Genomic DNA, 24,165 nt, shown 5'->3' with positions numbered 1-24,165 from the left:
GACTTGATGTAGTCTCTAGGGATCACCCTGTGTTCTTGGGCTGATTAGGGTGGAATCATTGGAGGGAGACAGACGTTGGTCCCCATTTGGGTTGGTGCCATCTCTTTGCCACAACAGGTACTTCAGAGGTTTTGAGGTATGGGGGGCCGGAGTGGGGGAGTTGGGGAAACAATGTTAGATCTTTATGCTGCACCAACACACCTTGCTACAGACACCCACTTAGCTAAGACCATGTATAGTCACCCTAAGCCATTGTCATTTCGCCTACAGGTACATCTATAACCCAATCGTATGCCCCCAGGAATGGGCTACGGATAGTTGGCTGGAATGTAAGAGGGGTTTTGGATAACGTAAAACGAGGCGCATTTCTCCTGCAGGCCAAGAGATACCGAGCTGATATCCTGTTGCTCCAGGAGACAAATTTATTCGGTACCAAAACGCTGTGCCATACTAGATTTGGATATACCCGGTTCTTCCATTCAGATTTCACTAGGGGGTCTCGGGCATAGCTATTGTGATTCACGGTAGGGTCCCTTATGAACATTAGCGGGAATGATCTTATACACAGGAAGGTACATCCTCATGCCTTTATTCCTCCTGAATCTGTGACATTGATCCACATTCTGTCCATCACTTGTTTTGTTTGCAATTGCCGCCATAAGTGCGCTGGGGATGCTCAGACGTGGGTCCCAGGCACTCCACACCACTGGAGTCAAGCTAGCCGGGCTGATGAGAGGTGTTACCTCGAAACCGGTCCGGTCCTCGGATGCTTGATTCCGTTCTGGGAAGGACATGGCTTTTGTAGTTCGGACTGGACTGTTCCAATGGGGCACACGGTCAGAGCTGATTTGCATATCGCCATTGTCTAACCCAGGGTGGTGTGGAGTGCAAAAAAACGATGGATTTGGGCCCAGATCTTTGGACTGGGGTGAATGTGTGACATTGATCCACATTCTGTCCATCACTTGTTTTGTTTGCAATTTATTCCTCCTGAGGCGCTAAAAACAGTGGTAATTGCTCTGTCCATTTCCAGGCTGGACCATGGCAATGCACTTTATTTGGTGATCCAAAGTCAATTCTTGAAAAAGATACAACGACTGCAGAATGCAGCAGCCAGACTGATTTTGGATATACTTAAATCTGAGTCTGTTTCTCGGCAGTTGGAGGTATTGCACTGGCTACCAGTCAATAAAAGAATCGTTTTTAAAGCTCTGTGCATCACCTTCAAAGCACTACAGGGGAAAGGCCCATCATACTTGACAGCGCGTCTAAAATACTACGCACCATCCAGGAACCTCAGATCTACCCAACAATAACTGTTGCAAGTCCCGCGATTCAAACAAGTACGATGGGGAGGCAGGAGTTTCCTGCTGTGAGCCGCCAAATCCTGGAATCTTCTACCACTAGCAGTTAAAAATAGCGTTGATTTTAAAACATTCAGGAAAGCAGCAAAAACCTGGCTATTGCAATCCGACCTCTAAACGCTTATTCACATGCTTACTTCACTCTTGTCCTAGTCCTTAGCGCCAAGACACCCCCGGGCATTTGTTGCGCTCTATAAATCCAAAAATCAAATCAAATCAAATCATTACGTGCACCTTGTACGGGGAACAATTGCTCCTAGGAGGCGTCTATGCCGCCCCCTACACTTGTCTTGATCCCTGGTGGAACACCTGACAACACTCTGGACAGAAACACCGGATGGATTGGCTGTGGTGAAGGGTACTGGAACAATGTGCTGGACCGGAGTAAGGACAGATGGCGTGGGACAGGCAGCTCAAATACACAGAAGGCCACAAGATTGGGCTTCCTTGTGAAGGAAATGGGCTGGATAGACACATGTAGGAGACTACACCCGGAAGAGCAGGGGTTTACATATTATTCTGGGGTGCCTGATTCCAGCTCCCGCCTTGATTTATATTTATACCCTCCAGCTATGCTCATAGAGGGAGGATCACAGATATCATGCCTAGGAGCTTGTCGGATCACCCTCCGGTTGTGCTTGAGCTACAGATAGGCCCGGAGAGACCGGCCCTCCAGTGGTGCCTCTCCGCATGGTGACTGCTTTATGAATAATATCGGTCCCACATGCACTTGGCGATTGAGCGATATCTAGATGTTAACGTGGGATCGGTAACGTCAGCAGAGACCCCGTGGGAGGCCTTTAAGCCAACGATCCGAGGCATAGATATTTCTTTTTGCACTGCATCGCGCAAACATCACTGGAGAATAACTACTGCGCAGAGAAGCACAACTGATAGCTCTTCAGCAGCGAGGATGTGGGGTGAACAGAGGCCAGGAGCGCTATCAACTAATACTCCTGCAACAGACCCACATGAGTGAATTGCTGGATGAGGCCCCAGAGGCCTGACTGGCTTCTCACTGTAGGATTTACTAGTGGGGGGATAAATCTAGCAAGTTACTGCACCGCTTGTGCCAAAGGACCCTTCAACCCCATTTTATCCATGGTTTACTCTGTCCTGGCGGCAAGGTGATTAACAATCCCACATTGATCGTCACCAGCTTTGCAGACTACTTCACTGATCTGTACGCCCCTAGTGAAGTCCCATTGGAAGAAACAATAGAACGATTTATAGAGGACATGCCGCCGAGGGCCCTTTCGGACGAAGCGAGAGCAGACTTAGATGTCCCTCTTACAATGGAGGAGCTGAGCGATGCACTGGGTGACTTACAATCAGGCAAGGCACCAAGTCCAAATAGATTCCCCTGCAAATTGCTCAGGGCCTAATTTACCTAGCTGAGTCCTTACAACCTGGCGGCCGTGAATGCCACGGTGGAATGGAGGTGTCTCCAGCAGGACTGGAGACACGCCGAGCTGGTCGTCTTCCACAAGCCAGCTCGACCCCAGGAGCAACACGCCTCCTATCGTCTCATATAATTGCTGAACATTAAAGCTGAAATGCTGGCTAAAGCCCCGGCTAGCCGCCTACTGCTCCATATAATTGGTCTATCCTGACCAAGCTGGTTTTATGCCCTGGAGAGCCACGCGCCATAGTATTCATTGAGCCCACAATGCTATAGTAGCCATTGACGCATACATGAGGGGTCTGCCGCGCTACTATTAGCGGACATTGACAAGGCGTTCGATTCCCTTAGTTGGACGTACCTGTTTGCACTCCTGCACTGTCTTTAAAAGGGGCTCCAGTTTTTATCATATCTCAGGCTACTTTACACTGCTCTTACCGCCTCAGTGCGAGTGGCAAGTTCCACATCATGTACATTTCCAATTGGATGGGTACCCAACAGGGCTCCCCCTGTCACCATATTTATTTGCTCTAACAATGGAGCCACTCGCTGCATGGGTGAGAATTGGCGTCCAGGTGCAGGGTTTTGAGTGGTTGCTCAGGGTCTCTGATCGAATTGCGCTCTACACAGAAAATGTTTTGTTTTTCCTTACGGATCCCAATAGGACGGGTCAGAGACTGCTCAGCATTATGCAGATCTTTGGGGAGGCTTCGGGCCTCTACATGAAACTCCACAAGTCTATCCTGTGGCCCTTGAATGGGGCTAGCGAACTGGGCCTGTGAGCAACAGCCGTAAAGATCGCAACAGATGGCATGATGAATCTGAGCGTCCTCCTATCGGCTACACAACGCACATCATGGGAGAATAAAAATGCCCCAATTTGGACACAAGTAAAAGAGGTTGCATTTGCCCTTATCTAAATTCAGTAAATCTGCCATTTAAAAATGGTCTCCTACCTCGCTTACTTTACCAGTTACAGAACCACCCTTACCCAATACCACAGGTTTTATTCCGTCACATTAACGCAGCCCTGGGGCAGTTTCTATGGGGTGGGGGGGGGGCTCTCCTGTAGCCCTGTGAACTTGCATCCAGTCCACGTATTGCTGGGGGTCTCGCCATAGCAGATATCCAATCCTATTATGCAGCCTCGCATCTATTGGTGCTCAACGAATTGTGGTACGGGGACAGGCAAGACATGACCTATGCAGTGGAACGCTGGCTGATGGGGGACGTAACCATTCATACTCTCTTACATTCGGGGCAGCTGCTCCGAACCCTGCTGTCTGTGAAGAAAGTGGTGTTACAAATATGGAAGCAATCTCTCCACAAGATGGAGTGGTGGGGTAAGTTGATGGGTGAGACCCCTCTATGGAACAACGGGGGTCTGCTGCAGTTAGCTACACTGGCTGGCTTTCAGGGTTAGAACAACATCGGCATCTCTACATTGAGAGATGTCATGCAGGGATCAATTCTGAAATCTTTTCAAGATCTCCAAGCAGAGTATGGCATGCCCGGTACCCAATTTTACAAATATCTAAAATTTAGACATGACATCTCCCCATATATAGCGAATATGGCCGCCCTCCCCTAATTCAACCCGATCAAAGCCAAGGTATTTATGGGGGACTTAGGAGACCATAAAATAGCCAGAATCTACCAGTCCCTGGTAACGAACAATGGACATGCTGAGGTTGGCCTGGACACAAGACTTTGGCTAAATTGGCGGTGATGATTGGGTAGAGGAATTGGCGTCCCCACGTGGTGCAGTGATAGCATCACAATTACGCCTTATCCAATGTAAGTACGTACACTGGGTCTATTACACCAGAACAAGACTGTGGAGGGTGGGTTTGGTGCCATCTACAGAATGTTTGTGATGTGGACATGAAGAGGGCACCCTTATTTACACGATATGGCACTGTACGGAGCTTGCAAAATTGTGGCAGGGTGTTATGGTGTGCCTCTGAGTGGGACATCCCTTTCGCGCCAAGACTGGGAATCCTACATATTACAGAGGACATTGGATGCAACATATATAAGCAACACTTGCTGATGTTGGGGCCTACCCGTGCTAAGAGGGACATTGCGAGTTTGTGGAAGGCCGCCTCCCCACCTTCACTGACTGCCTAGAAAAAAGGATTAGACTTTTGCATGGTCGTGGAGATTCAGGTGTTTAAGGCCTGAGGGTACCTGCAGAACCATCCTAAAATATGTCAGTTCTATGCCTCTCTGAACTCAGTTGGATCCCTCTGTCTATACGCTCCTGAGCCATTGAACTGACTGTCATGTCGTGTACAGCAGTCTAGTGTTTGGGGATAGACTCGTGGGAGGAGCAGGAAAGGGAGGAGCAGGAAACGGGGAATAGGAGATCAATTATGAGCAGGCATGATAGAATAAAGGTCGTGTTGCAACCTGCTCCTGGCTCCTGTGGTAATTAAGGGGAAGGCACGACAAGGGCGACGAGGGTGGGATCAGTACTGAAGCCCACATTGCCTATAAACCCCTGCCGCCTGTAAGCGGCCGTGAACAGAGAGCCTGCAGCCTGTGCCAGCGTGGCGCGTGTGGAGCGCGAAAACCGAAGGACTCACACGCTGCCCCTGCTGCCCAAAGCGGTGTCCAGCGGACTCCACCAAGCTGCCTGCCTAAGCAAAGAAGACGCCCGGCGTGCGACGCCTAAACCAGCCAGAAGTGTGGCCAAAGTGGAAATCAGCGCGGAAACGGCGCGAAAATCGGGAAGCACCCAACAAGCAGCTGCACCGATTGCAAATGAGAGGGTGAGTCAGCCTGGTCCGAAGCTCCGTGGCTGGAAAGCAGCGTGGAGCGCTGAGGAACTCGCAAGATAGACAATCGGTGCGATTAACACTGCAGCTGGCGGCCCTTCTGAACAGACCTGGTTTGGGTGTATCAAAGTAAAAGCCCCCCCAGACGGAGAGCTGCCTCAAGGACAACGATGTCCACCCTGCTGAAACACAAAGCAGCTGCCCTTCGCTTATGAGGCTACGGATGTTTAGCCATCCCCTGCAGAACAAGAAAGAAGCCCTGTCCTGGCACCAGCGGCTGAGCGCTGCAACTATAGCCCAAGAGCGCTGGTTCGCGCCAAAACAGCGCGAGTGCACCATGAATACCCCTGGAGGGTTTGAGGTCAAAGAGGAAACTGGGAGCCCACCCCAGCCCTCCTGAAGCGCCCTGAGGAGGGAGGGGTGTCCAGAGAAGCGAGGGACCCCTGTGGAGGCGCCGGAAGAAAAGCGCCGATTTTGCCGACATCGGGGCTCACCCCTGATGCGTGAGGGACGGCACGTGGACAAAAGAAAGATGTCGAGAGTTTATCCCAGGCCTACCTGAAGGGTGGAAAGTGGCCAAAGATTGTGGACTGCGCTGGAAAAGACCTGCTGGACATGTAAGAAGCTCCCGGTGAGTGTCTGGTGTGACTCGGTGAGCTGGAGACTGAATGTATCTCAAATCTCGTGGAGAGTGAGATTTCCGGGCGGCCATCTTGGAGTCAGGCGGGTTTTGTCCCACACCCTGTTAAGTATCCAGAGCGGCCATTTTGAAGTCAGGCAGGCTGAGGCGGAAACAAGCATTGGCAGATTGGATCAAAACAAGCATTGGCAACTGTGATGAAGTAAGAGCTAAGGCAAATTGTGAAGCAACAAACCCAAGCAAATACAAGCCTTAAATGCAACTAACCCAAGCAAATGCAAACTTAAACACAAGAAGCAAAAGCCAAAGACAACGTAACGCATCGAACGCTGGCAAAGGTAAATGAACAGACATTGACAAACGTACAATCTCAAGTGCAAGAATTGCAACGAGACAAGTACAAGCAAATGCAAGGCGCAATTACAAACAACGCAGATAAACACAAGTCACGCATGCAACACTCAAGCCAATACCAAGCGCTAAGGCAACAAGCACCAGCTCATACAAGCCTCAGGCACAACAAGCCCGAGCAACTGCAAGTCCGGAATGCAACAGGCATAAACGAGTCCCGGCTTCAGAGTAAGTTCCAGCGCTAAGTGAAAGCAAGCGATTAAAATCAAAGAGGAAATAAGTGTACATAAGATTTCGACTGCAGAGAATTCTAGAATAACGTGGAAGGCACAAGGGAACAGTTTCGTGACGGTAGCATACTAGGACTCTCCTCTGCCATGTCAGTGAGAAAAGGAAAACACAAACCCAATATCTGCATTGAGGTGCCACCCCCAGTGACACAGACCAAAGACCAGAGTCTAGGTTCTAGATGGACTAGGTGGCTAGAATCATTAGATGCATTTCTTGAAACAACCGGAGAGGGAAGAGATAGCAACCGCTTACTGTTACTACTTCGGCTGGTGGGTCACGAAGGTCGACATCTAATCAGGACATTCTCAGCAAAGGACACAGAGACATATAGAACCCTCAAAGAGACGTTACGCACTCACTTCAACACACAGGAGAGTGTGGATAACACACAGGAGAGTGTGGATCATGAACGCATCGCCTTCAACGCAGCATGGCAGGAACCCGGAGAATCATTACCAAACTTCATAATAAGGCTACAAAGTCTAGTGCACCAGTGCCATTTCAACAAATTTACAGATGAGGAAGCAGTTCGTCTCCGGGTAATTGAAGGTTGCTCAAAACCTGAAACAAAACGCAAGATCCTTCAAGGGCGGTTCTCGCTACAAGAAATCATCAGGAGGGCTGACGTGGGAGAGCGAGTCAAAGCAAGACAATCAGCAAAAGAACGGCACCCGACCACAAGTCACGAAGTCAAAGGAATGGAGACGTTTCTCATGTCTGTGGGAAAAGCCCAAGCTACAAACAAAACCAGAAAGAGGGAGGGCGAAGGCAGAATAATGACAAGACAGCGAAAGAATCCAAGTGACGTAAAACACCCAGAGTTAACAATACAAAAGGCAGGGAAGGATGCCAACGACAGCCTCACTGATACGTCTTCCCTAAATCATTCAGCAGACATCACACACTATCCGGATGAAGCATCAAGATAGACAGATGACAGTCTGCTCAGTGGAAAAGCGCAAAGGACCAAATACAGACGAGTGGACAAGTCACACCAACTCTGGACACCGGCACATGAACACAGTCGAGCACCCCACTGCCCACCAAATGTCGTAGACGCTTCTGAAGAAGCACCAAGCAGGGAGACTCATTACACAAATGTCACTGCTGTTAGTACACCCAACAAATGAGCACCAAGCAGGGAGACTCATTACACAAATGTCACTGCCGTTAGTACACCCAACAAACGGGAAGAAGAAACAAATCACATGAAGTGTGGTACGCCACCGAGGCGCCGGAAAGAGATAGGCACGCGCGCCAAAGCCACCCACAACGACGAGAAAACTGGGGAAAGACAGTTAATACCATGTGAGAGAGACAGTGACCAAACGCTCCACGACCAGACCAAGGAAATAAATGCGTGGTTAGCAAATAACCCATTCACAGCAATACTACAAAAGACACCTCAAAAGCCAAACGGTCTTACAGATGACTCCGATGACTCCGACTCCAGGAGCATATCATCACAGACCACCAGCTCAAGACATGTATCGGTCAAACAGCCCTCAAAGAAACGTCCTCGGGGGAAACCGGCAAGAAGCTCCTCCAATTCAGGAAACATGTCTGTATGGTCATTCCGATCAACTGAGTCAAGGTCCTCACAATGCTCATGGCACCAATCACCAAAGTGCGTAACAGAATCAGAGAACATTCTCCCTGCCCAGAGCAGCACATCCCACGTCAAGGACCCAAAATATCTGATCACCCCACAATACCACACATCATGTCAGTCACGGTTACGTCACGATATAAAGAATATACCGGCACCCCTGAAGGGGTCTGCGAGACTGACTGAACGCGCCCGCAGAAGGAAATCAGAGGTACGAGACAACACCCACCCGGTGAGAAAGGAATACCATGCCACTCAGCAAGGAAGGCAAAATGAGTGGATAAGGAAGAAACATGCACATGCCCGGATGATCAAAGAGTCCACCAGTCCCAAATGCGAGTGGGAGTGGGAGAGACAAACAGAGTCAACAAACGAGTCCCGAGACCAAACCGGGTCACCCATGTCAGACAGTGCCCTGCTGACTGGCATGCACGACTCGGAACAAGAGGACAGTGCTGCCACCGACTGGACGAGACAGAAGAAAGTAAGATCTCGTACAGATGCTCAGAAGAGAACCAGAACACCGTCCACTCCTGAAGGAGATCGAGCGTCAGTCGAACGAGAACTACCAAGGAAAACAGATTGCTGCCATCGAGCTGAGCCACCAACCGTCATCTCACACAAAGCAGCCACGATCGTGTCAGAATCTGCAAATAAGTGGATAACCCGGAAGACTATTGAAACCCGCAACGAATCTGAGAACCAGAAGACCACACACAACACCTCATACTTTCAAAGACACACTCCCGCAGTCAAGGATATTCGTGTCGAGGCAGCCAACAGCAGCTCGAACAAAGCAGTGCCCCCAATAGACTATACCTTGCCAGTGCCTGACAGAGTCTAAGCCTGGAACGGCAATGTGTCTATGACCCATGCGGACTCCCGCAGTCCTGTGTGAACAGTTAAGAAACTACGAACATGTTGAAGATGACTATTTTGTTAAGAAAGGGGGAGATGTAATGTCGTGTACAGCAGTCTAGTGTTTGGGGATAGACTCTTGGGAGGAGCAGGAAAGGGAGGATCAGGAAACGGGGAATAGGAGGTCAGTTATGAGCAGGCATGATAGAATAAAGGTTGTGTTGCAACCTGCTCCTGGCTCCTGTGTGACACTGACCCTTGAGGAACACTTCTCCTCACCTGTGAACCTCATCGGTACAACACCTAACTTTAACTTGCTCACAGATGCATCCCAGTAAGCAGACATTACCACCATGACCTACAAAGTGATGTGGCCCGTTTCACCCCTAGGGTCAGCAACCAACCGAGTGACAACAAATAGGCCCTAGGCCATCCAAGGGTCTCTGGCCTCTGAGGTTTCGGAGTGGAGAGCAGTAGCCCAATGTGTCGTGCACTCTTTTTTCACTCTACCTACTACCATTTCAGGGGTGGTATCCTGAAACTAGTCGCTCAACTCAGGGTTTGTATTCTTAGGCTGAACATGTGCGGGGTGTGCCAGGACTTCTAGGGGAGTACCACTACCCCCTCAAACCAGGACAGTCATGGGAGTATCACTACCCCCTCAAAAGAGAGATTCTGTATCATGCAAGCGTTTGTCCAGTACAGGTTACCAGCCCTCTGTCCCTGTGACAGTGCATGGTCAGAAGTGGCCTCACTTGGGTCAGTTTTGGATTGCTCTGTTCTCAGAGCTGGCAACACCTGACCCACTGGTCCTCCCACTGTGGACTGTTTTCACCTCTCACCCTCCATCTAGCTTCTGTACCTTCCACTTCGGAGACGTGCTCCCAGAACACTGAACTGTCGTGCACCCTGGGCGGCCGCCTCTCCCAGTTCCACAGACACCGGGTCAACTTATTCACCAGAATGAAGTCTGTGAGCATCCGGGGACTTTCTACCACCCTCCTCTGGTTCACCTCCCCACCCCACTCCAGGGATACTATGTCTATAAGGTGGAAAAAGTCCTGCCCATGGACCTGAGCTACCCTACATATCTTGCTGGCGTACTGCTGTGGCGAAACTAACCTTTCCACTACCATGGTCTGGCTAGGCCTGATATCCCTTAGAGCAGTGACTGGGAACTCATCCACTTCATCTGGTAGAAGTGAGGACTCCCACCCACAGGGATCACCAACTCACCCTCAGAGCCCACCTAAGGGAGATCATGGCAAGATCTATTATCTTACCCTGGAGACTACTTAACCCTAAGGCCACATTGGCCAGCCCTGCCAAGGCACAATTAGTGGGTCAATCAATCAATCAATCAAAAACTTGTAAAGCGCACTACTTACCAAGTGAGGGTCTCAAGGTGCTGAGGGGAGGGGGTGCCATTACTGCTCGAACAGCCAGGTCTTGAGGAGTCTTCTGAAGGTGAGAAGGTCTTGGGTCTACCGCAGGTGGGTGGGGAGGGTGTTCCAGGTCTTGGCAGTGAGGAAGGAGAAGGATCTGCCGCCATAGGTCGTTTGTTGTATGCAGGAGATGGTGGAGAGGGCAAGGCTGGTGGAGCAGAGCTGGCCGGTGGGGATGTGGAAGCTGAGTCTGCTGTTCAGGTAGGCTGGCCCGGTGTTGTGGAGCACTTTGTGTGCGTGGGTGAGGAGCTTGAAGGTGATCCTCTTGTTGATTGAGAGCCAGTGTAGGTCTCTGAGGTGGGGGTGATGTGGCTGGGATGGGGGACGTTTAGGATCAGTCGGGCGCAGGTGTTTTGGATGCGTTGTAGTCGTCGCAGGTGTTTGGCCGGGATTCCTGCATAGAGTGCGTTCCCGTAGTCCAGCCTGCTGCTGACGAGGGCATGTGTCACCGTTCTTCTTGTTTCGGCCGGGATCCACTTGTAGATCCTTCAGAGCAAGCAGAGGGTGTTGTAGCAGGAGGAGGAGATGACGTTGACATGCTTCGACATGGAGAGGGAGGAGTCGAGGATGAATCCTAGGTAGCCTGCGTGTTTGGTGGGTGCTGTTCCCAGTGCGGTTGGCCTACGGGAGTTGTCCCAGGCAGAGGGGGTGGGATCAGGATGAGGACCTCCGTCTTGTACGTGTTAAGTTTCAGACGGCTGCTCCTCATCCAATCGGCGACGGCCTTCATTCCCTCGTGGAGGTTGGTTTTGGCTGTCAGGGTGTCCTTGGTGAGGGAGAGGATGAGCTGGGTGTCGTCGGCGTGGGAGATGATGTTTAGGTCGTGCTGGTGGGCCACTTGTGCGAGGGGGGCCATGTAGACTTTGAACAGTGTCGGCTGAGCCCTGGGGTACGCTGCAAATGATGTTGATGGATTCGGACCGGAACGGGGGTAGGCGGACGCTCTGGGTTCTGTCAGAGAGGAAGGATGTGGTCCAGTCCAGGGCCTTCTCTTGGATTCCGGCTTCTTGGAGGCATGTCTTTAGTGTGCGGTGGCAGACCGTGTCGAAGGCGGCTGACAGGTCCAGGAGGATGAGGGCGGATGTTTTGCCATTGTCTAGTTGGTGCCTGATGTCGTCCGTGGCGGCGATGAGGGCTGCCTTGGTACTGTGGTTTCGTCTGAATCCGGACTGGGACGGTTCTAAGATGTTGTTATCCTCGAGGTGGCGGGCCAGTTGCATGTTGACGATTTTCTCGATGACCTTCGCCGGGAAAGTGAGCAGGGAGATGGGCCGGAAGTTCTTGAGGTTTCTTGAGGAGGGCGCTGATTTTGGCGTGCTTCCAGCTTTCTGGGAATGTCGCTGACTCGATGGAGATGATGATGACCTTCCGTAATTGGGGTGCGATGGCTGCGTTTGCTTTAAATGTGGTGTGGGCAGGGGTCTGAAGGTGATCCTGAGTGGATGGAGTTCATGACCTTACGTGTCTCGTCGTTGTTGACGTTGGACCAGGAGGTGAAGAACCGGGTTTTAGAACCCAGCGGCGGCAGGGGCATGCCCAATGTCTTCGGGTTCACCTGTCTTAGAATACAGAGACACGGGATACTTCTCGGTGACGTCAAAGATCAAATTTATTGGCTGCAACCAGGAACAGAAGTCTACGAAGTACGACACAAGTAGGTTCGCTAGAGACTGCTCAATTTTCGTATTGCGAGACATCGTCTTTTATGCTAAAAATCACATTCCTGACAAACACCCATTATTTACGAATTGTCCAATCATAGGTAACATTGCAAAAGGTATCGCGTGACGACAAACCCACTTTTCAGTTGTCCAGCCCACCATCAATTACACGGGAAAGCCCAACATTCTTGCTCGGACAGGCCGGACAAACCCATAATAAAAGACCACAACCCAAACCATAAACAGATCATAAAAGAAGGAACAGAAACAGATGTGAAGCAAGATAAAGGGGTGTGTGCGTGTACAATAAACTCAACAATGTCCTGCTCTTTGATCTCTATCTCGACCAGCTACCGGACAAGGAACTGGCTTAGCAAGGTTAGCTTCAGGCAACGGGGTCAGTTCACTCAGGTCATCTAGAAGTCAGCTAAAGGTGTACGTGTCCCAAAGACTCGTTCGGCCGTAGTCCTCAGCCTATGTGAGGGCAACCACAAAATGGCTGCCGTACACAAAATGGAACCCGAGGGTTCAGAACGAAATCCCTAAATACGTAGTGAATCCATCGATCGAACATGACGAAAACACTCGTACTTGCCGCACTCACCATTTACGGTTCGCTACTATCAAATTCGTAACGATACCATGACCTTTATGAAACGGGTTCAGAATTCACGGAACCTCAGAGGTCAGGCGGTTGGGTCGGGTGGTGTTCGCAGGGGGGTGGAGTTTGACGTGGTCGAGGCGGCCACGGTGTTGAAGCTGTCGTGAAGGTCAGTGATCTTGCGGTGGAAGAAGGTGGCCAGGGAGTTGCACAACTCTTGTGAGGGCGGGATGTTGTTGGTGTTGGCGCTGGGGTTGGAGAGTTCCTTTACTATGCTGAAGAGCTCTTTGCTGTCGTGTGCATTGTTCCAGGCGGGCTTTGAAGGAAGATCTCTTGGCTGATCTGATGAGGTGGTGATGTCTGCGGATGGCGTCCTTGTGGGCTGTGTGGCTGTCCTGGGTACGTCCGTTGAGCCATTTCTTATCCAGTTTCTGACATGTATGTTTGGAGGTCTGGAGCTCTTCGGTGCACCAGGTGGCTTTCTTACTGGTGTGGCTGTTGGAGGGCTTCTTGAGCGGTGCGAGGGTGTTGGCGCAGTCGTCAATCCACTGTCTGAGGTTGTGGGCGGCGGTGTCAGGGTGGGTGGGGTCTGTGGGAGGGTTCTGGGCGAGGCTGGTGGTCAGCTGGTCTTCTGTGACTTTGCTCCAGCAGCGGCGGGGCAGCTGTTGGGTGCAGTGGTGCGTGGTGGGTTTCTTGAAGGTGAAATGGATGCAGCCGTGGTCGGTCCAGTTGAGTACGGAGGTGTGGTTGAAGGCGACGTGGGCGCTTGTGGAGAAGACGGGGTCGAGTGTGTGGCTGGCGACGTGGGTGGGTGCGGTGATGAGTTGTCTGAGGCCGAGGTTGGCGAGGTTGTCATTCAGGGTGGCGGAGTTGGCATCGTTGTTGTTCTCGAGGTGAAATTTCAGGTCCCCGGGGAGGATGTAGTCCGTGGAGGCGAGTGTGTGGGTGCTGGCAAGGTTGGCGATGGAGTCGCTGAACTGTGCCCAGGGTCCGGGGGGTCTGTAGACGAGTGTTCCTCTAATCGTGATGTTGGGGTCGGTGTGGTTCCGGAAGTGCATGTGTTCAGCAGAGTTGAGGGTGTCGTCTGCGTGGGGGAAGACCTTGAGTGTGGACTTGTGGACGATGGGGTGGGTGGTTTCTTAGGACAGACAAAGTCCCCCTACTTATGCCCTAGCTGGGACCAATCAAATCAGTGAGGCTGGAAATGGGGTGCCACGCCACCGCCCACCAGAGCCTCCCCCGTTTCTCAGAAGGGGAATGGGAACCCTTTCCTCCCCCTCTTTACCTTGGGACCTGTCTGTGTCCTCCATGACCTCCCCCTCACTCTGCTGGGGGGAACCTGAACCACCCTTCTTGGAGTCACTCCCAGATACCTTATTGTGGACCCTGGTGCTGATGCAGCGGTCCATATCCTTAGCAAGCTCCCTCAGGTCAGTGAGCCTACTCTCAATCAGGTGTTGGAGGAGGTCTGGAAAACAAATACTGAACATGTGCTCTCTAGAAACTAAATTCTACAGCCCCCGAGTATCCTTTACCGCACTATTCTTCACCCAACCATCCAGTGCCTTGCAAAAGGAATCAACACAATGCACCCAGTTCTGTTGGGCCAGCTTCTGACTGTCCTTTAATTTTGCCTATACCTTTTTGGAGTCAAACCATATTTCCTGATAAGGTCCTCTTTCATGGGGGTACACCTCATTCTGTCCTCCTTCTCTAGGGCCAGTAGCATGTCCCCCGCTGTCACCCACTCCGGACATGTGATCAGAGACAGGCAGCAGGTAACAAATGGCTAAAGCAAGAAAAATGTCAATGTTTTTCATTACCAGGACATGTAAAAGTTAAAAGTACAATTTCAATGTTTTAAAATACATTGCACCCTCCCCTTTGGGCTGTCCTGGGCCTACCGTAAGGGTGACGTATATGTATTAAAAAGGAAGGTTTGGGTCTGGTAAGAGGTTGAACTTGCCAGGTCGACATGGCGGTTTAAAACTGCACAGACTGACTCAATGGCAGGTTTGAGACATGTTTAAAGGGCTACTTAAGTGGGTGGCACAATCAGTGATGCAGGCACACTAGTAGCATTTAATTTACATTCCCTGGGCACAGGTAGGCACTTCTAAGTAAATTAAATATGCCAATTGTGTATTTGCCAATGTTACCACGATTTAGGGTGAGTGTTCAGAGTGCTAAAGCCAACAAAAGTGAATTCAGCAAAAACGGAGAGAAGGAAAGCAAAATGTTTGATGGTGACCCTGGAGAAAAAAAGGGCCATTTCCAACACTTCCTTTCAGATTTCTTACTTTCACCTTTTCTTCCTTCCATTTCCCTTGAATCCTTTCCTCTTTTTACCTCCAATCTTTCTTTCTTTCCTCATCTTATTGTCCCTCTTACCTTTCTCCCTCTCCCTTTCTTCTATTTGCAGCCTCTCCATATTGGATCTGTTGCCTTAAATGAATTTAGAGTGGCCCTTGACCCCAGTCTCAGTTCTAGTCTGGTATTCTCTTAAAGCACTTTTAGGAGCTTTTTCCTTCAGAATCTAAAATCAAACTAATAAACGTTTTAGTGGGTTGTTTTACCAAGTCGTCGGGGCCAGTGGTAACCCCCACTTTAGCTGCGAAAGCCAGGGGCTCAACACTCCGGGGCTTTAAGTGGGCCGGGTCTTGTTGCTGGTGAGCACCAGTAGTTCTTAAAAGCAGGTGCTAAAACGTGTCCCTATCAGGCTCTCCATTTTTACCTTCAGGGTGTAGGGGGGATAAAAAGCTTAACTCTGCGATAGTGCCATCCATCACTGCTTTTGATGCAGCTTCAAAGAGACTCAATTTTCAGTATTATATAGCGCAAACGTAAGCAGCAGTTACATAACACAAGACCATATTCATGTTTTGAATCACAGGATGTTGAGTCTAAGTGAGGCTTGAACCTGCTTTCTCAACTGGAAGGTCGGCAGCTCTAGCTGGCCACAACCTTGCCCACAAGAACGGATGCATTTTCAATATTAAATACAATGAAGTATTAGTTGTTGCATATTAATCTTATGAAATTTACAACCATTGACAATACTTCTGCCTTGTTCTGGGTATAATGTTACTTGTTGTGTTAAATAGCTGGATATTGGACAGAAAAAAAACAAAATACCAGTGGGATGGCACACTATGCTAAGTACAGATTTTTAGCTTAAGTGTTTTTGGCCATGCGCACGCCTATAATTACATGGGCTACGGCACCGCCCTTTGAGAGACCCCAAGTTTTTTTATCCCGCATAAAGCTGTGGGCATCACTGTGGAGTTATCACATACGCCTTTGTAGCGGGGAGGCTCCTGTTGCAATAACTTGTTTTTATTACCTGATTTATTTTTATTGCCTGATTTATATTGAGCGTCTCCGTTTTCCTAGGCGCTGTAAGTAACAAATGTTTCCATTGCACGGATTAATGGTAGTCAATTTGCTAACTGCAAAAGAGTAAATTCCCAAATTGGTCTTGCTAAAATTAGACCTAGGTTCTGCGGTTTTAGAACACCCCTGTGAGTAAGAAACAAATAGAAGGACCAGGAGACAAATAAGAAAATGGCGGGGGTGGTAAATCTGCAAATAACAGCTCCAGCGTTGCGGGCAGGATAATGCTTGCTTAAATTGGATTTCTAGCAGGTTTGTGCAGCAGAATACTTTAAGTTGTGATGGATGAGCTAGTAATTTGACAGCAGAGTACAATCAATAATTGCCAAGAATGAGAAAGGCTGTACGATTGCTGGATCACTTGGCAGAGTTTGACTCGCTGGGGCCCAGGGGCCTCCATTGACATATTTTATATTTATATTGTTTGGCTGGGCGTGAGGTGTTTTGGGAAATGAGCAGTGACAGAAAGTGGTAGTGTAGGCAAATCTGAGCAGCACTGTGTGGATTTCCTTACTGGGGAGCCAAAGAGAAACAGGCCAGGTTTGGGGTGCACTGGCAGAGCTTTATTTGGGTTCCAGTACTGGAACAGAAGGAAGGGCTCAGGGCAGGCGCGCAACACCCATTGGGCTCACGGGGCTTCAGCCCCCCCCCCTCGTGTGTGTCAGCCCGGGCTCACATGGCGAGCATCTAACACCCGAGTACTTAACAGGTCTTTAAAAGACCATTAATTGTAAATGAGGCTTTTGTTGTGTGTTCACCCATTCTTACAGCCACTCTGTCTGTGGTTGGAAGAATTTGCCCCCCCCCGAAATATTTTTCAGCCCCCCCCCGCCTGGCTCAGGGCACAAGTCGGGGGTACAAGGGGGTACAAGGAGGTGTACTGCGTCCACACGTCGTCCACCCTGCCAAGAATTTGGGCCCCACTGATTAATGTGCTGAACTGGTCCTGGTGTAATTTCCAAACAACGGGACACTTTCAGCAATGCCTGCACCTTGTCTGCTTTCCATATGCAACAAGCAACAACTTGCAGGTGGGGGCGGGGCTTTCTTGTTTAAGACTCCTTGCTGGGGCCATAACAAAGGACAAATTTGAGGGGCCATCAGGCCTCCCTTTGTTCAATCTCTTGGCTGGAAGCAGTCAGGAGCCACACACCTGATGGAAATGAAGAGGAGGGGAAACAAAGGCTTAAACCTTGTTAGCATTTCACAAGTACTTTAGAGAGGCAACATTTCACTTTGTTTAGTCCCTGTTTAGGATAAATGCATGCACTGTAAGAATATCAGATGCGTTGGTCTTTCCCAGTATTTACATAAAACAAATTGCATTTATTGCATTTATATAGAGCTTACTTCCCCATAGGAGGCGTTGAAATAACTTAAGTACCACTATTTTTTCTTGTATAGCCCTACTCATTCTAATGCAGGGTGTCAGAACGCTTTACATCAACACATGCATATTACATGTACAATAAATGATATAAGTTTGTAAGTGAATGTACAGGATGTGTTACATAAAACTGGGGGATTGCAAGGTGTAGAAGTCACATATCATCTTCCATAGCTCACTTTGCTGTTATCCTCGCAATGTACTCAAACATGCACATGAGAGACGTGCTAAACATATATGTGAGGGCCTTTAGATCTGATGTCGCTTCTTGTGATGCCACTTCCTGTAAAGTTGTGGCTTGTGATGCCACTTTCTATGATTTTAATTCCTGTGATGCCATGTGTGATGTTGTGCGCCATATGTTGCACGCCGTGATGTTGCGTGCCGTTATGTTGCGTGCCGTGATGTTGCGTGCCCTGATGTTGCGTGCCGTGATGTTGCGTGCCGTGATGCCTCTTGCATACTGCCAAACTAGGTCAGTCTCTCCACTTCTCTTTTTTAGGACTGGTGATCTGGAAGGGCTGTAGGTCTGGAGTGGAAGAGCACTTGCCGAGCGTGCTTGAGTGTCAGTACTGGAATGACTGAGATGCTGGTGAGGACTGTGGTGAACCAGTAAAGCTTCAGGAGGGATGCCGTGCCAGAACAGCATGCTGTGCTGCAGGTCTGTTGGTCCACAGCAGGTGCGCAACGCCTATAGGACTCAAAGGGCTTCAGCCCCCCCTCCCCCGTCGTGTGTATCAGCCCGGGCTGAGACAGCTTCCTGGGCACACACACAGACAGTTGTTGAGCTTATCGCAGCCGCACCCCAGTACTTCACAGGTCTTTAAAAGGCCATTTACTTGTTAACGAGGGTTTGTTTTGTCACCCCTTCATCTCCACTCTTCCTATGGCTGGAAGAATTAGCCCCCCCCCCAAAACTTTCAGTCGCTTCCCCACCCCCCACAAAGTTTGGCTCTAGTTGCGCCTTGAGTCCCCTGTACTGGAGTAGGAGGGGGTACCGCAGCTCTGGACTCACGTACTCGCACAAACGTGTGGGCTGTACTACTGCGTAAGGATGGGGTGCATTGGCGAAGTTGCAAAGGGCCCTCAGCTAACGCCACTCAAAGCAAAGCGAGCTAACAGGTTGATTAACTGCCGAGTGGATGTGGCCCCCTGAAGTGACGCTTTCAGCCTGTCGACAGTCAATAGTTTTAAATGGACTACATGTTGCATTCTGGGAAGTGTAGTTTATTATTAAGATCGTATGTTTGGGCTATAAAAACAACATGCTAAGTGATGATGGGTAAAAAGCAAGCAACTGGTGTAGAGGTGCTAGTCTGTAGAAAGATTCCTTAATCAAAAGAAGCAGGCCCTCTGATGGAAACCCGTGTTTTCTTTCTAGAGGAATCAGTCTTCTCCCAACAATCCTCCCCCAGCTATCTACTTTATGTTAAGAGCGTGGCCCTTCAGTAGCTGGGCGCAGTATCAGCCATCTCAACTGATCATAATGTACGCCTCTACCTCATGGAATGGCCCTCCTGCCCGAGGTCATCCTAAAACTCATGAAAACGGTCTGCCCCTTTCATAGAAAAGTTTATGTTTTACGGTACTCCCCATGAATGCCGTTTCCAAAATGTCGTCCTGCCATTTATGGTCGAGGTACATATGTTGGGTTATGTAAAGTACACCTATACTTGCCTATGTTTATTTGTGGTGTTGATATTCTGGTCCTCAACATTTTGGCATTGATTGTACGGCTGAACAACATTAGCTCATGCGGCTAGGACTGTGAGGATGCATTTATTATGTATGTGATGTCTGTCCAATCGAGCACAAGTAAAATAAGGATGGCTCAACCTGACAAGCTAATGTATTCCTCAAGTTGCTTTTCTGAAATCTTGTTTTAGGTACAGAAACAATGTGGACCCCTAAAAAGTGGTTAATGTATTCTATCAAGTGATTTACCAACCCTTGATGATGTTGTGCCAATTGAATTACTCTCTTCTCTTTTTATAAAGCAAATGAAGTATTTTCTATATGGTTTGGGATATTTGCATAATACGTATTGATATGTATATTTGTGGTTTTTATATTTTTTAAGAATGATTTGTGAACTTCTATGGTTTTCAAATATGTAAACTGAATAAAGTATTTTGAAATGTGTTCATGTGTTCAAAGCTTTATTTCGATATGCAAGATATCATAAAAGCATTTACAAAATATAAAAACCACAATTCATAAGAATTACCTTTTACAGGATGGGTTACAATAAAAACATTCGTATTACAATAAATAATTTAAAAGGCATATTAAACATTAGCAGCTTTGTGAATATTAAAAAAAACAGCTAAAAATAGGGTCATCTCATAGCCTTTAATCTAATCAGCCAAGCTCAGCTCAGGAATTTGGCAACCCCGCACACTAGGCTTGTACTAGTGTCAGCCTTGAGTATCCTAAGTGCGGAGGAATGGTCCCTGGTCCCGAGCAATAAACACACAGGTTTAAGCCATTTCTGTCTGGGTTTAGCATAGGCCGGGCATGCAAAGAAGACATGGGCAATACTTTCAGTGACACCTTTGCAGATTGGGCAGTCAGGGGAGGTTTGGTACGGGGGCTTCCACTTGCAGATATACTCATGGACGGGGAGGTTTCCCAACCTGAACTGAATGAACAGGGATCTGTCTCTTGGTTTCTTTATGAAATCCAGGTAAGGTTCCAAGCAGGGTAGTGGTTTGTGCTGTTTAAACTCTTCAGTCAACCTTCCTTGGGCTGGGTTTCTTAGATCTTGCTCATCAACCCAATTCCAGTAAACTCGCTTAATTTTGGCCTTGGATAAAGGAACTCCAAGCTCCCAATCAATTGGCAAGCCAGTTTCGTGCAGAAGCTTCTTTAAGTTGCGGATCCAATTAATTTTATGGGTGCCGTTAAGGCTCATGACCTCTTTCAAACCATCTAAGTACTTTGAGAGCTCCGGGGTCCGCCATAACCTAGCCCAATATAAAAGAGGCCGTAGCCTGGCTAGGTCCTGAATGGAGTGACGACCCAGATCACTCAAAAGTGCTTTTATGGGGGTGCCCCTTGGAAGGAATACCAACTCCCTAAGGAATTTGTTCTCAGATGTGATCAGGCTTTTAATGCAATCGAAACCCCACAACTCTGCACCCTAAAGGGCGCTGCCCACAGCTTTAGCAGCGCAAATGTCCAAGGCAGGAGCAATGGGCTTGGAGATAGACCTACGATGTTCTCGCCCTAGAGCACCAGCCACCCTTCAATGATTTAAAACCATTTTATCCATGTGTGGCTGCCACTTCAAGTTTTGTGTAATTCTGATTCCCAGGTAGTCAAATTCTTTTACGCGCTCCAGTGGTTCTCCATCGAGAATGATGGTGGATCTGGAAGACTTACTTGGGTTGAAGTAAAGGAGCTTAGTTTTCGATGTATTTATAACAAGGCCCCTAAGCTTACAAAACAAGCAGAAGTGGTTCAACAACTTTTGCAGGCCCACGGGGGTTTTTGAGACCAACAACGTGTTGTCTGCAAAAAGCAGGGTGGGCACTTTATCACCTGCCAAAACCGGAGCATCTGCATTTACTTCAAGCAAAAAATAGACCACACCATTGACAAATAACGAAAAAAGTGTTGGGGCTAGCACGCAATGAAATATTCCTCAAGTTAAGAAAGAAAAAAACAGCGATGGACCAGGTGCAAGATAAATGACTTATTGCTAACTTGAAGGACGCAATACCGCTGCCTGACTGTCTGGCCTCGCCTGTGTTTCCAGAGTAAGTGTCAGTCAGTCTCTGCATCCAGAGACGGTGCTCCGTGTTTTTCGACCACTCAACAGCCAAGAACAAGGCTCTGGTCGGTAATGGGACACCCAAAGACCACCCATATTGAAAAGTGACTTCTTCTCCTCCCTAGCATCAGACCAACTAGAGTCTCACGTCTATTAACAGTGGTCTAATGCAAAATGATCCCCCCCACTCCCCACCCCGATTCAGAATGTAAAGAGGGGCCCGCATCTACCATACCTCACATATATTCATTGACCTTTGCTTGAATGGGGCCCTCTGGAGGATTTGGAGGCCCCAGAAGGGGTGTGCCTCCTCCCCCAAAGCCACAGGGGCTTGTGTTATGCCCCTGGCTGTGGAGATTGTATAAAAGGGCACAGGCTTTTTACAGATAGGGGTCTGCGAATCCTCTCTGTCTAAAAGCTGTTAGCTCCCCTGCATGGATAGAGCCTACTGTGTGGGGGCTCAAGTTTTATGTGTATGGAGACCAGGTGAAAACTGCTCCAAGAGGGGTAAAAGCCGGGTCTGGTGGCTCAGTGGACTAATGTGTCCACTGCAGGGCCCTGTGTTCGACCTCATGGTAGGCATGTTCAAATCCCGGCGGGTCCACTCAACCTTTCATCCATCTGAAGTCGATAAAATGAGTACCATTGAGCCATTGAGTTGGGTGACAATAAACATATCTTATTCAGGGCAAAGTTACCTCTAGGTGAACACGTGCTTTACAAATACACATGTTATGCTGTATGCAGCACACAAAGGGGATGGCCTCTGCAGGGTAAGGCCATTCTGGCGTGCCTGTCCTTAGACTAATCTACAGGATAAAAGGACAAGATGGATTCAGCCCTGAGCCTGCCTTCCCTAAACCAGGTTCATCATAGCGTATTCTTGCTTGGGGTGTGTGACCTGTGTGAAGTCCAGCACATATCCTGTCAGACCTTAACTTTGTGTGCTGTTAAGGTCTTACTGGAAACCACAAACATCTCTCTCACCATCTGTGCACTTGTTTCCTGGAAATAGTCCTTACTTAACCAGTTAAACTTTGCCCTTTCTATCCCTTTGAAAGCGTGGAGAGCAAAGCCTGTGACGACACATGCACTTTTGACTTGATTAGCCAATGCCTTCCCGGTAGTGTGCAAAGTTTTAGACAATGAATGTACTTACTTCAGGAGAAGCCTTGCTGTGACACCACCGGCAGAAATCTGACCATGGATAGGCCTCAGGAAGTTGCTGTTTTATTCAAGTGATGTAGCAAGTCTAGGACCTGGGAAGCCCTACCACGTCACTGGGCCTGTAGAAAGTAAAAACTGAGCTGCTGTGTGTGCTGAGAAGAGCTAACCCTTGACCCAAGGACAAGAAGGAACGCCAGGTGGACTCGGTCTGCATGGTGATAAACGGAAACCCAGGATTTAGAATAACTAGAACCAAACTGAAGACTTCTGCTTTGCAGAGATCAAGGACCTTCGAGAAGACATTTCATGGCTGTAAGTGTAATAAACCAACGACTCCCTGTCCCAGCCCCTTCCATATAGCCCCCTTCCAAAATAGGAGGGGCATCAGAGCTTTTCTCTGTAACTTTATACAATATTTTAAGGCTAGATGAGTTGGACATGGTTTGTATTAACAGCAGTCCAAAACCTCACAACCGGAAGGATCAAGTGATCCAAGAGAAAAATCGCAACCACGCTATTTCATATACGCTCAACCCATTGGGTCTTTCAAAGGGCCTGTAACGAGGGGGACACGGACTCGGGCCCTCCAGGCTTACCTGTTCCTATGTCCCCTCTTTCTGAACAGCACACCAACTCCTGGAAGACGACGGACATGGTAAACAACCCCGCGCGGGATACCGAGGACCAGTGTTTCTTTAACTGGGCGGAGCTGGACCCTGAACCCGCCCACCTACCACTGGTAAAACCCAGCCCGGAAATCACACAGGTGTGTTTTTCACCCGGAGGTAGAGAAGGAGAGTGGCGACAGGAAGGAGAGTGGCGAGAGGACGGAGCAGAGCGGAGGTCGGAGGAGGCGAGAGAGGAACAGCGGAGGTCAGAGGAGGCGAGAGAGGTACAGCAGAGGTCGGAGGAGGCGAGAGTGGAACAGCGGAGGTCGGAGGAGGCGAGAGAGGAACAGCGGAGGTCGGAGGAGGCGAGAGAGGAACAGCGGAGGTCAGAGGAGGCGAGAGAGGTACAGCAGAGGTCGGAGGAGGCGAGAGTGGAACAGCGGAGGTCGGAGGAGGCGAGAGAGGAACAGCGGAGGTCGGAGGAGGCGAGAGTGGAACAGCGGAGGTCGGAGGAGGCGAGAGAGGAACAGCGGAGGTCGGAGGAGGCTGAAGGAGCAGACAGAGGAGCCCATACCATCGGAGGAGAACAGAGAAGGAGCCGAGACTTCAGCGACAAGCCAGGAGGCCAACGGGAAGGAGCATCGCCCAGCCACACTTCCGGGAAGTGTGGCTAGAGCAGGTACGGTCACGCTTTACGGGTTGGGCGGGACGTAGGTGGGCCAAACCACCCTGAGAACCACTCGGCATACCGTGCACTTCCCCCCCTCACTAAATCGACACTTGTCCTTGGGTCTAGTAACTGCACGCGTGTATCCTCACTCCCTTCCCCTTAC

This window comes from Lissotriton vulgaris, chromosome 7, assembly GCF_964263255.1.
Source record: "Lissotriton vulgaris chromosome 7, aLisVul1.2, whole genome shotgun sequence".
NCBI lineage: Eukaryota > Metazoa > Chordata > Amphibia > Caudata > Salamandridae > Lissotriton > Lissotriton vulgaris.
Note: the sequence above shows the minus strand (reverse complement) of the source record.